Here is a 14,854-nt window from a genome sequence, read left to right on the forward strand (position 1 = left end):
CATTTGTACGGACAAGAAAACGACTTTGTCTTAATTTGTTCAACAAATTTTATCTAAATGTTCAGAACGAAATGAACAAAAACGAACAAAATGTAGACACCTACTTATACGTTATTTTTCACGCAATAGAAATCCAGTGAAAGCAATTATTTAATTTGATTCACATATTTAAAACTAAACGTTATAATTTTTCTTGCAAAAAATTAATTTTGAACAAAAGACCAACTGGTGTTGAAAAAGGAAATAATAGTAAATATTTATGTACTACTTACCTATATATGTTAATAGACACATCTTACGTAACACTCGTAAATCCAAATTATCAAAATTAAAGAAAAAATGTATGTCTCATTATCTGCATGTACCGTTTTTAATGAAGCTTATTGCACTACTGGAGCTGGACACTATTGCGTAACCGTAGGATAAAGCATTATGCGAATCCATCCTACGAAACAGTTACATCGAAAGATATGTCTTTAAGTTTCGTTTTCTTTTTGAATTTTTCTTTTAGCGCCTTGGCTGCGCGTATAACCTAAGCTTAGACTGTGCCTATGAAATCAAGTTTTTTCTGACTTTTTAAACAAACAAAAGTATTATTAAGGATATGTTTTGGCATCAATTACAGAACTTTTATTCGTAGATTTGTTGTTAACGTTGCGAAAGTTGAGTTTAAAAGTATGTCGTTGTTAATCGATGCCCGTATACGTTTTAAATCTGGCAACCCTGGTAGGCGAGAATATTACGAAAATCCAAATGAAACGAACGACCATATGTTCGTAATATAACGAAGTATTATTTTTATATCTGTACCAATCTTTTTATTATCTCAAGGTAAAGTAAAATAATACAATAAAATTGTCTGTTTAGTATTTCATTTTTGACATATATATTCAAATTAGCTGTCGCCCGCGACCACGTCCGCGCGGAATTAAAAAAAAACTTAATAAGTGGCCTATGTGTTCTTCCAGACTGTGGTCTTCATCTGTGCCAAATTTCATCAAGGTCCGTTGAGCCATTCCGAAGATACCTTCAAACAAACATCAAAACATTCGCATTTATAATATTAGTAAGATTAAATAATTGAAACAGACTTTAAAAAGTGTAGATTCCGTTTCAAATTGATAGTGTTCACTGCTTGTTTATTAAAGAAGTCCGTTTATGGCAGCTTTTTCTACTTCGAAGTATAGAGAATGGTGATGACATTTTTTTAATTTTCATTCATGTCACTTGAGTCATAATCGTCACATTTTACAGCCTAAAAAAGTACATAAGTAGCGAAATGACTCAGAAGTTCAGAATTAACCATGTAATGGATAGCCATATCTATCGTAACCTGGCTTAAAGTCATAACAAGGTAAGCTTTAATAAAAATAACAAAACTTAAATGAACGGTTAAGTGAGAAACAATAAAAGCTTTATACCAAGTAAGCAATAAATTTAAAAAGGTGATTTATAATCTGATTTGCGGTATTACGTGGCATTGGGTAATAATTTTGTTTACAATTTCTATCGTAAGGCAAAGGCATGGTATGGTTTGGCAGAAGGTTAGTGTTGTAACGCGGTCGCTGGCCGCAAGGACGCGGCGCGCGGGCGGAGGCAAGCTTTCCAGCAACGAGAAACGTGTCGATGTGTGCGTGTTTCTTGCCTGCATTAAGTTCGGCGGGAAACTAGAGTGTTGCCAGAATATATTTATATCTTCCGAAATTAGTTTAGAATTTTTGTTTTTCTTCATAAAAACATGTTGTTTACTTTCACTTAATTTTAACAAAAGACTTATTAACGCCGATTGTCTTTAATAAAATAAAAAATAGTTGTAAATCTTATATTTTTAATAAAGGAAAAATAATCGACTTTTTATGTCATATTGTTCCTATTAGTGTAATTTGCTTAAGGATTGAATTTAATTAATTATTCATTTTTTCGCTGGTGCTTAAAAAATTCATGTTGGTTTATTGAATTTTCAGTCTTTATTGTAAACTGTAAACCGGCAGTGTCGTCAAAAGTTTAAATAATTAAAAATACTCATAAATGAAATAAATAATTGTTCAAGATTGTATGGAAAATAAATTTATCTAGTGATAACACCGACGTCTTCTGAGATCGTCGCGCTACGGGCGGCGCATAATCATTCACGCACACTCGTGCGTCGGTCGTGTTGTGAGTTGTGTTGCTCCGCTTCGACTTAAAACTTTTGTTTTTTTTTCATCCTGCGGGCGAGTCGACCGCTTGCCTTCTACGCTTACCTGCTAGAACGTCGTATTATCTATAAACTTTAAATACATTTGTGTTATTATTTAGTGAACATCGTATAGAATTATTAAATCATAGTGTTAATGTTAGCGTTCGGTCCAGATGTTAGTTCAAACGGCAACAACCTCATTTCGTGTCAACAAACAAACATAAACAGTGATCGGAACAAGTTATAATTTCGAACAAAAACTTATGTGAATTACAATGACCTAAACTGGAAATCCAGGATGAGAATGGGTTTCGTATTCTTGTGTCAGAACGTGATTTTCGTTGCAACTTCACCCACATAACGTATATGGTAAGTAAAAAGTTTCTTGTTTTGCGAAATAACTTTTTTGTTGTACTTTTTTTGGAGTTTTTTTATGTACTTACAAGTTTCCGGATGTTTTATTACATAAAACTTTTATTTTAAGTCATTTTTTGTCATAGTAAATACAGGTTTTGTTGGTTTACGAAATGATTGCTTCTCGTTAGTTCCTGCCCACTCAAGTTTGTAATTTAATAAATTAGTTAAACAAAGTTTTACGATGGTGTAGCTACAAAGTTAGTAAGAAACTATACCTACTTATTGGGGGTATTTTTAATTTTAATAATAAAGCAGGAAGAAACATTTTTAAATATTATTCCAGTTAATTTGATCTAGGTTAAATTTTGTCAGTTTACAATATGGCTTAGGATTAAATTGACCAAGTTCAGAAATTGACTGCAACAAATACCTAATAGGAATTTCATTATCCTTCTTTCACAATGTAAAGAAAGGGACGAATTAAAGTCCTTTTTATGCAATAGTTTCTTAATAGACGTTTTATTATTTACCTATTAATATACCTGTTAAAATAATCAAGACATTTTCACAGCGAATTGGAAAATAATTGAATTACATTATATTTAATATAATATTTCTTGCAATCTAGTTCTTAGAACATAGTCCGGAAGAACACATAGGCTACTTATTAAGTTTTTTTTTATGTCGCACGGATAGAGTCGGATGCGACAGCTGGTTTTTTAATATTTGGAAAGGAATGATTTTGACATTCAAAAATAACGTCATAAAATTACGAACAGCGTATATGGTGTTAAGATCTTTCTTTATTTGTCCTCACGTACTCTTGTGGTTCACAAATTTGCATTTTAAAATGCAACCAGCCAGTGTAGAGAAACCAGTTTTATTTCTTTAAAGATTATCTTACCGACTCTAGATCATGGATACGCATAAGTAGCTAACTCCTTATTTAAACTTGTATGATTTGTCTTGCAATCGAATAGTCTCAAGTTTTAAGCGCACTTACGTCGAAAAGTGTTGTATGTGTAAAATATTTAAATAAGTTTTTAAATAAACAATATTTTTAGTATTTGTTAAATGTATGTACTTGAGTATTTAAGTTTAGTTACATGTTAAGCTTTTCTAGATAGGTATTTGGTTTATTTTTATTTTTTCGTTTTTTGGTATGTCATCTTTTTTAACCCAAATGAAATGGTATATGTATTTAACTTACTCATAGTAGTTAAAGACACTAATCTCACCCTTATTCCTAATCTAAACTAAAGGGGTTTATGAAATCATTAAACTGCTCTAAATGCAGCTTTGTCTGTCTAATTTGATCTTAACAAATTATCAACAATCAGGGTATTCTGCTTAAAAACAATTATCTCTGTCCACCCCTTAGTGTTAAAGCGTGACAGCCTATAACAATGTTTAAGCATGTAATCTGATCTGACAAATGATCAATAACAGCATCTCGAATGGGCGAGACTCGCTGCCTACCGCGTTTTTTGCCACAACACTGAACGCCGGATCTCGCTGCAAAAACACGAATCAATCATCACAATCCAAAATGGCGGACGGATAATTTTGTTTTTTATTATCTGTGATGTTGAAAAAATTATGTTCCGTGAACTCCGCTTTCGATTTAGCTTTCTTGAAATTCATTTGTTACGAATGTAAACAGATTTAATATTGAATTTGTTTAAAGCATAATATTAAGTTAGTATCCTATTCACCTTGAGTTGTTTACAAATATGTTATGATATAAATTCTTTTTGACTACCTCAATTGACGTATCGTAATTATTTTCTACCTCAGTACTTTTATGTTCATTTTCCTGCACTGTTTTTTTCAACTTAAAGGTAACGTATACAAAACTTTACGTTCGCTGTTAACGGTTCATGTTTAGCATTTTATTTGGGACATTACACAAATTAGAGGCGTTCGATGTCGATTCTCATAGTTTTAGAAACAAATGCTGAGTTCCGGTGAGATTCGAACCAGTGTAAATATTAACAGTATCAATTGTATTGTTTGTAAAATATTTTAAAGTAAAGGTGTTTACCCATTATTATATTGTATGTAACTGCGAGTCTTAACACTTATATTTATACATATTCTGTACGGGTGTGCGAGACGCGACGCGACCGCGAAGTCTTCGGATTAAATACTCGCCCTGAAGATGGACCCCCGATGGGTTCGAAACTAGTCGGTGCCGTCACCGGACGATCAAACGTGAGTTAAGCCGTTTCTTAATTAATTAATTATGATGTCTCACGAAACTTTAAACAATTTAATTATATTCTGTTCTCTTTTTAATTGAAGAGAATATAAGGGATGGCAATATGTTTGACCAATGTCACGATAGTGGAGTTCTTCGTTAAGTTTTAAATAATGATCATTAGAGGCGGCATTTGCAAAATATGATAGTTAAAGATAGCAATAGACTTCAAGATAAATATAAAAAGAATTTGCAAATGAGTATACATTTATATAACGGAGTCAAAAAGATCTATGAAATAAAGTAATGACTTAAGTCTTTAGTCTTCGTTTTTATTTAAAACTGACAAGTCAATCCGTATAATGTGACAAAAAGTGTAATCCAAGCTGGTAATTGATTACGTATTTCCAGGATTTTGTAAAATTCGGGACATATTTCTATGGCTTCTTTTATCATGAATTTGTATGTGTAATGAAGGAAGGAAATACACTTCACGAGTGATTGTAAACGGACGGAAGTATCGCAAATAACTTCGTTCAGATAAACGTTCCATTTAAATCAATAAACAACATAACTGTACATTAATTGATATTACATTTACGTGCAGGATTGTACAGAGAACGAAAGTAAAGGAGATATACAATTATATTAAACTAGCTTTTACCCGCGACTCCGTCCGCGCGGAATAAAAAAATGCACACAAGATAAAAAAGTTCCTATGTCCGTCTCCTAGTTCTAAGCTACCTCCCCAACTATTTTCAGCTAAATCAGTTCGACCGATCTTGAGTTATAAATAGTGTAACTAACACGACTTTCTTTTATATATATAGATAACAAAATGCATAAGAGGAATTGAATATTAGTTGCAGCCAAACTAATGAAACTAAAAAATGAAATAAATCGAGAAATCACAGTAAAAGATGGATTCATACATTACATGCATACAAAGTATACAAGTATAGTTACTACAACATGTAGTTACAAAGAAGCTACTATTAATACACATCTATCCTATATATATATAAAAGAAAGTCGTGTTAGTTACACTATTTATAACCCAAGAACGGCTGAATCGATTTGACTGAAAATTGGTGGGCAGGTAGCTTAGAACCAGGAAACGGACATAGGATAATTTTTACCCAGTTTTCTATTTTTTATTCCGCGCGGACGGAGTCGCGGGTAAAAGCTAGTTGCTAATAAATGAAAAAGACATGTACTCAAGTACAATCGTTATAAAAAATCTATTTGTAATTATATTATAAATAAATAATTAATTAGGCAGTAAATGTTAGTGAATTAAATGGGCTCTCGCATCGTTAGTAGAAAATTAAGTCGTAAAACATAATCTAGTCTAAGAGTTTACTTTTATGATTTGTAATAGTTAAAAACCGTTAGCTACGAAATAAGCTATTGAATTACTTAACGTAAACTTACACAAACACATGGAATACAACAATTTAAGTCAGGGGTGTCAAACTCGATTTTCCAGAGGGCCATATATTAAATTTTGAATACGTATGTGGGTTAGATTGGAAATTAAGAAAAAAACAAAACTTAATTAATGTAACATTTTATTTATTAAATTAGAATCGAATAAAGTCTAAAAACTCTAAAAAAAACATGATTCTTCTTTCTGTGACACGACTGATTTAAGTGGTCCTTATTTAGTTACAGAAACCTCCAGTAAAGGTCGCACTTAGTAGCCATACGATTCTGAATACGGAAGTAAAACCCTTGAATTTATAACCTGTCTCATAAAAAAAGAAAGGGCTCATAAAGAGGGCTGTATATTAATTAGAATATTTCGTAAATAAGCTGACAGAACCTTGTTATAGCGTCCCATGACAGTCCTTGAGCTAATTCAAAGAGGTTTTCAGGGTAAGTACACTCGACACTGGCTATGTCGCAACTCAGCGAAGCTGCTTTAAAAATACTGTTGTGACGCAGAATTTTGTAGACACAAAAGACTTTCAACACATAAAACAATAGACAGGACAACAAGAATTAAACTTTAATACATGACAAGGTACCAAGTATAGTTTGACACGACCGCATGTGATTGCTCAGTAGTAATCAGTCAATTAAATAAAGTTTAATATTGTATTTGTAGGAAAATATTTCTTATTGTGACATTGTAAAATGCATAGATAAAGCAATGGCTACCCACAGTTAAATATTTCACCTTGAACTGTAATGTAAGGGTCCACTGTGGATACCAGTTAGCTTTATTTAATAGATACCTTGGTCAGATGACCTTATTTAGCTTTGACTTAGTTTCTATATAAGGAACACTCGCGCAAGCTTCGGGGGCGGTTAATTATCCACTAAAACTAGATTTTCGTTGCATAAAACAGATAGGACAAAAGTATAAAGTGTTACAACTTAATAAGACATATAAGGTAGTTACTGTAGCACTTAGAATAGTTTAACGATTACTTAAACATATCTGTAATATCACACTAAATCTAGACTTAGTGTTTAACTCGGAGAACGGGACCACAAAATAAAACTCTTGATAGAACCTCACTGCTATATTTAAATTTTTATCTCATCATCTAATCAGTGAAATTTTCGAATAAAACACCACCGTGATTTAAAACACTAGTAGCTCCATCTATTGACTAGCTTTAACATTTGGTGTACTTCAGTCATCTACCAACTATCAGTGACAAATTAGGTCTTTGATTGGGACAGATAGAGAGTTTTTTTAGTTTAATTGGAATAACAAAATCCCTTCTATGTTATCATACAATGTAAATAGAATCATCTTCGGATAGATTATTGTGTTCAACCATATGTTAGCTTTTAGCTGATTTCTCTTGTTACATTGAAAATGCTGTCGCCTGTCATGAAATATATGAAACCAGATATAATATAAAGGAAACTGGGTTTGTGACAATTTATATATTTGCTCGTTACCAACAAGGTAAACATAAAGCCTTAACAAGCACGATACATACAGGGCCGCTCAACCCGTAGGTCGCGAATGCTTTTAGAAACGATATCGGATTTTGTTGCATTTGAAGTTTACGAAAATTGTGCAAATGGCTTCTTTTATTTGTACCATAACGGATATGCAACAACACAATTATATTTATATTAAGATATGTATTTATTTATGTAAAAAAATGTAAAATAATAAAATATTTCCTGACGTCAATTTTTTTACAAACTCCGTAATAACTGCTACTTATTTAATCTACATTTAATAATGATTCCTGTCAATTGGCGACTTCACGCCATTCTTTACACATTTTTTTAATATTTAGCGACCCTAATCTAATCACCCCTGGTATAGGAATCGACTCGTTATTGTGATTTCACCAGCAACCAATATTGATACTTGACACCTTTTTGTTATTACAGTCTTCTCTAATCGAGAACTTTTAATAATTTCAAATTATAGTTCCCAAGTCAAGTCACTGTAATATTATGTTTCAATTTACGAACAGATAGATTTATATCCGTATTTTAAAGTGTCGTCGTAAGAAATTAAAATTTTAATAATCTCATAATATTATCCTTAACTTTTAGATATAATTGTCACCGTAGCGTCTCGACCTATTCCAAGAAACAGTAGCTTTCTTATTTGCGCAAGTCTTGAGAGAGTCCATTGTTCTTGTATTTATATGTTATACTAGTTATATTTCACATATATATTTATGTCTATATATGTTATAATCGATTGTAACTTACATGTTTAAAGCACGTAAACAACTATACTGGGTTTAAACGTTAATATATGTGTATATATACAAAAATATTTTGTCTTATTTGTTTTAACAGAGATTGAGAGAGACAAATATATACTTTTAAATGTTAATATGATCCTAAAACATATAAAAAAAACTTGAGAGGTGTCAAGGGACACCCGGATGGAACGTAGTTCCTTTCTATTAATTAGTGAAGGAACCAATGTTTAAGTCTTCACAAGAAGTACATTTTATTTCTATGAATTTTCGTTATATATTGTCACGTCGTTGCCATGGTGATATAGCAAAAAGTGTCGTGACAACTTTTCGTAAGAATTTTTTCCGTCTAGCCCCCTTTCACAACGCGCGATAAGGAACTTCGTTCCAAAAGTTTTAACATATACTTTTCAGAGTGAATTTTTCTCTATGGCGAGGATTTTTTTTTCGTTTTGGTAAATTCACTGATGCTAGTTTCTGTTTCAAATTGGGAAATCTCAACGTCTATTCCCGCTATAGGACACCTCCACCTGATCTTCAGTATCTATCCACCTAGACTGCCTTAGGAATCTCTAGGAAAGAATTCGTTATTTAATAATGATCAGAATAAGTAGTTATTTTTTAATAAAATATAAAAAACCTCTGTCACTGAACTTTAACAAGAGGTTATCGATTCTTCAAATATTGACGTCGTACGTTTTCGAGTGTTCGTTATAATTACTTGCAAGTAACTGATAGTATATATCAGCTAATCAGTTGAGACTTACTACCGCTGAGTTATGTGTGCTGTTATCAAAACAGGTCAATCGAATCGATATGATATCAAACATAAATAACTTTAAAATAAATCGTTTAATCCATAAGAGATTATTTAGTTATTTTTTATATACTTCGACCTATATTTATTAACAATTGTGTTTTGCTACATATTAGAGTATGTACTAAAAATTATTCATACATATTTAACCAAGTAAGAATATTATGTATTCAAATTTATCTATCATTTACTTAAAATGTTAGAGACTGCGACTTTTATAACGACCAAAGTTAAAAAATCAATTACTTTATAAATAACTACATGTCGCCCGCGACTCTGTCCGCGCGCTATTAAAAAAACATAATTAGTAGCCTATGTGTTCTTCCAGACTATGATCTACATCTATGCCAAATTTCACAGAGATCCGTTGAGCCGTTCTTAAGATACCTTCAAACAAACATCCGTCTATGATATATGAAGTATATGGTGATCACTAACTACTAGCGACAAGAGTTTAAAGTTTTTCTATTTATAATGTATTCTTATTTTAGTTTAGTTAGTAAGTTAGGACTTAGTTTTGATGTACTATTAGAAGACATTTTAAATTATTTAGTTTATATTATATTTCATTTTAAGTTATTCCTCCCAAATAGGGTTGTTAAAAAGCAGGCGGCCGGCCGTAAAAGCTTAAGCTAAAACTTTAATGTTTATAAACACCTAATGATTGGAAAAAGGCCAGAGAGATGATGAATATATAAATATAAAATAAATCAGATTGAATAACATAGAAATATAAGAGGCGTGTACAAATTGAAAATCATTCCAGCTCCTTTAGGTCAACAGCGTGACAGAATTTAATATCAAGTTCCAAGTAGAATTTATTGAAAACACGGCGGTTATCCGCAGTGTGATTGACACAGAGGTCAGATTGGTGTTACCTGCTTGAGGTCAAACAATGTTAATCCGGGAAATGGAAACAACGGGTCGTTAGGGTCTCAGCCTGCCCACGCAAGCAAAGGATAGACCTCGCCCCTGAGGTCAGATATAACTTTAAACTTAGTCTAAGTTATTTAATTTGAAATATTCTTACTAGGTTTTAGGTAAACTTTTGTTTATAATTGTTTTGTTAAATGGAATAAAAAAAAAGATCTATTATTCTTTCATATTTTTATCATGCAGCGGTTCTGGAGATACATTCAAACAAATATCCATCCATCTATCCATCCAAACATTTATAAGTAAGATAGTAATTTATCTTTGCAAACAGTATAATAGTTACAACATCGATGCAAGAAAAAAAAATCGAGTGCATCAATAACGAAATTAGAACGTTAATATTTCTTATCACAGTTACAACCACTTCAACTGTTTTAGACTCGCCTGTAACAGAACATACGGAAGCGTATTTAAAATAATTTATTAGACTACTCTTAATTTATTACGAAATAATACGCATTAGTATATTGAATAGGATTACAAGTATCGGCTTCCTTAAGTCAACGCCTCGGTAGAGTTTCGATTTACTTTTATAGTTTACTAGTCGACAGTCGACTCCATCCTCGCGTAATTAAAAAAAATATTTTTATTACAGATTATCTTCTACATCTATGCCAAATTTCATCAAGATCCGTTCAGTTGTTCCGGAGATACCTTCTAACAAACATTCATGCATCAATATAAACTTTCGCATTTATAATATTAGTAAGATAACCAAATAAAAAAATGAGACATTTTTCGTAAAAAAAAAAATAACGAATAAGCAATTGAACAGTTTTGTTACGTTCTTGTTACCAAAACTTTTAACATTCAGTATGTATTCGCCATTAGAGTTTGAATGTAGGTCAAAATAATTTAGAACACGGAGCGCAATTACGAAGATGAGTGGTTGTACAAATACCAGTTGACCCTTGCTTCTGATTGTAGCAAATGTATTGGTCTTAGTTTACATCTAGTGTTTTAAATCCATAGACTTGTGATTGTACAGTTTTACTAGCGGATCCATTATCTTTAAAGCTAGCTTTGGTTAGTTAAACCTTTTTGTTTTTTATCCGACTGACGACTGACTTTTGATGAGTGAGTTGTCTGTTGATTTGCGTGTGTGTCCCTCGTAAAATGACAACAGACAGACAGGTTTATTGATTTTTGAAAATTTACAATCACTTGTAAAGAAATCTTCTTGAACAAGTTGACAGCGCCATCTGTCGGCTTTAACTAATGTTATTGAACGCCATTTTAGCATACACTATTTTGATTTTTTTTTTTTGTTAAATTAGATTTAACATTATTTATAACTCGATAAGTCGTAGCGGAAAGAAATTTAGATGGTTCTTAATTAGAAACCTGTTTCCTGTAGACTTGTCTGTCGTCTATGCAAACTCACAGACTAAATCATTCCGCTATATGAATTTAGTATTAAAAAAGACTAAAAACCTATCTCAGTTTTTTTATTAGGTTCCTAATGGAGAGGAAATTCCCACGATAATATTCAAATATAAAAAAATTAACGTATAAGTTTAAGAGAAGTATAAGTAAGTAGAGAAAGTTTTCGGCGAATATCCTTAAAACAACCTACAAACCGACTCAAAATGTTTGAATAAACTAAGGAAATTATAATTTTTAGTGACCGTTCAATTAACGATTAAAAAACCACGACTCTGAGTGAGCAGTAAGACTGATCGTCTTTAAAAGCTAAATATATTATATGCCTCAGGAAAACATACAGCATTGCTTATGAAGACGCATTGTATACTTAGCTTAAATTTCGCGGTCTTTCGCCGTTGACAGTTGGTATCAGCTACGGTTGGTACTACCTGTTCTGTTGCTATTTCACTCGCCAGCCAGGACGAGGCAGCCGATGTCATTTGCGGAGCTCATAGCGTTGTGTACTTTCGTACAAGGCGGTCGTCACTGTACTCAGTAATAACAAATGTTTAATAGCTAAACATTTACTAGTGTCGAAGTTCATAATTCGAATAAAGCATTCTAAAAGCTCTTTCTATTGCTTAAGAGAGTTTAAAATTTCGAAATAGTCCAAAAAGGTAGTAATGGAGCCGTAGATGAAACCACCGCCGAGATGTCGGGTAAATATTTTACGCCCGCATACAGCATAAGAAGATTCTTCGTGGCAGAGCAGCTCATCTAACAGCGATATAAAAGAAGAGGGGGGCCGACACACAAAACGCAAACAATCGGACCACCCTCACATCGATGTATCTAAACCCAGGTTAGTGGGTAGTCTTTATATGAATATAATGCTCTAATAATTTGCACGTAACAAGGGCGCAAATAGCACTAACGTTTTCTAATAAACACAGCCTCAGTCCTAAAAGAACTCTTAGATATTTTGGATTAAATTAAGCGTGAATCGGCAGACGAGGAACGCTTCGATAGATTTAAATTTATTGAAATTTAATTTGTTTACCTAGTAGGTAACTAGTACGTCACTTCTTCCTTAGTACAACGTAATTACCAACAAATTACCACATTAATGAATATGTTAACTGTCCGGGACCTTTTTGTACCTAAAAAGTAAGAGTAATACTATTTTGTTCCTTTCATCCTTATGTTTTGGCAGAACTTATGTTCATATCGCTCGAACAACAATAACAAAGAAACAAGACGCACATGTAGGTCGTTATATTAGAATTTACATTACTAACTAATTAAAAATGGCTTTACTCAGGTAGGATTATTTACATTTACATTGAATTCGTCAATAGCACATCCAAAATGGTTAAACAATACCACAAATAAATCTAAGTACCTACGAAAACTTAAAAAAAAAAAAAAAAAAAAAATAGCGGACCGTGGGCCGTGAGTCACTGCTGTATATTTTGGCTGAACTATTTTAACAATTTGTTTTCAATTAAATTCAATTGAACCTTGACCAAGGTGCAAAACACTAAATTCCTTAACATGCTTGGTCGCGGAGACCTAGCGTGAGTAGGTATGTCGTGCTAGTCTACCTAGACGACTTCCTTCCGGCCTGTAACGTAGGTGCATCACACCAGCTTTGCGGAGTATTAACTACTAATCGCCGAATTGGCGCAGCCGGGTTGGCGCCAGCGCCTGATCTGTTCTTTCCTGTAACACGCTTTTTCGCGGAGACCTAGCGTGAGTAGGAATGTCGTGCTAGTCTACCTAGACGACTTCTTTCCGGCCTATCTGTTCTTTTCCGTAACATGCTTGGTCGCGGAGACCTTGCATGAGGAGGTATATCGTGCTAGTCTAACTAGACGACTACCTTCTGGTCTATAACGACCCATACAAGTTATGTCTCAGACCGCGGAGGTTGTGAGGCACTTGTATCACCTCAACTGACGCAGCAACCATCAAATCGGTAACTTACATCGACAAAACACTTATCAAGAAGCAAGAGACAAAGATAAACTATCGCTGCTAATGAACAGTAACCTAGAAGAGATGCAGATATGTTTTACCTGCTTAATTGTTACCTTAGGCCAATTAAACCTTAATAGAGAAGATTATTTTACGAGAAAAAGACATAGATAAGTCAAATGGCTGTTAGCAATAGTTGCAAAATTATTTTGGAGCCTATCTACTACAAAAGCGTTGGATATTTCATGCTACTTTGTGAGCACTCCTTTGGAACACTCAGCACCTCTTTTTCGCAGTCTTCTAACAACATACACATCGTAACAAGTTCAAATTCTCAATACATAACCTGTAATTGCCCAACAACGGATATTTATGATTATTGAAAAAGTTATTCATGACTTAAAGCAATCTTTCCGTCAGTCAAAATAATAATAATAAATGAGTCATCATTACATACTAACCAGACTTGGTTAATTTTTAAGCCGCAAAATCGTCTGTATTCCTTTGACATTGTATACCGTCCAAGCATTATTAACGTTATTGTTTTTCTAAGAAAGAAAGCTATAACTATGATAATCATCGAATCTTTTCTTTTAATACCTATGGTACATTGCATATTGCACATTTTATTATATACTAGCTTTTACCCGCGACTCCGTCCGCGCGGTATAAAAAATATATATAAAAAATATATATATATATAAAGTTTATATATATATATATATATAGTTTAAAGTGACATAATATATTGAATCCAATTATACAAAACCTAATTACACTTAATTTAAATAAAATATGAAAACTAAAATATGTCATTAAAAGGTGTCCCTTCAGGCAAGGTTCCAAAGATACTGGCATACATATATATTACATTGGACATAGCTTTTAAGGTATAAAGTTATTGGATTATAGAAGTAGTTGTCATTTCTTGAGAACTAATATCACATAATACATCATAATTCAATGATAATATTTTATAATTAACCAAAAGAGGCTTTGGTCATTATGGAAGATATTGAACATAGCAGTTATGAAAAGTATGAATTGAAGTGAAAATAAAATAGATGATAGAGGATGATAAAGGAGGCAAATGACTAGAACATGCTAACCAACATTGATTTCTCAATTTATTATAAAAAGAGTTCAGAAAACAGATTGCCGTTAAATGCACTTAGTAGCGTACCAATTCAAGCTTAAGATTTTTTTTATATGAGAAGATTCCACAAATAAGGTATACCTTATAGTGATGAAGGAGCATCTTGCTACATATAACCATTCTTAATGAAAAATAAATGTTTTCCATAAAAATCCTTATAGTGCCTTAACTCAAAAGA

The 14,854-nt window shown here is 32.5% G+C and overlaps 1 protein-coding gene across 1 annotated transcript in view; it reads left to right on the top strand.

The window, feature by feature from the left end:
* The first annotated feature begins 2,140 nt into the window (after positions 1 to 2,140).
* LOC106721769 (semaphorin-5B) overlaps positions 2,141 to 14,854 on the top strand; it is a 40,584-nt gene continuing 27,870 nt past the window's right edge. The window contains exon 1 of the mRNA XM_045682194.1: positions 2,141 to 2,548. The gene's annotated coding sequence lies outside the window, so the exon portion shown is untranslated. The remainder of the gene's footprint in view (positions 2,549 to 14,854) is intronic.

The sequence above is a fragment of the Papilio machaon genome, chromosome 18 (assembly GCF_912999745.1).
Source record: "Papilio machaon chromosome 18, ilPapMach1.1, whole genome shotgun sequence".
In the NCBI taxonomy this organism is placed as follows: Eukaryota; Metazoa; Arthropoda; class Insecta; order Lepidoptera; family Papilionidae; genus Papilio; species Papilio machaon.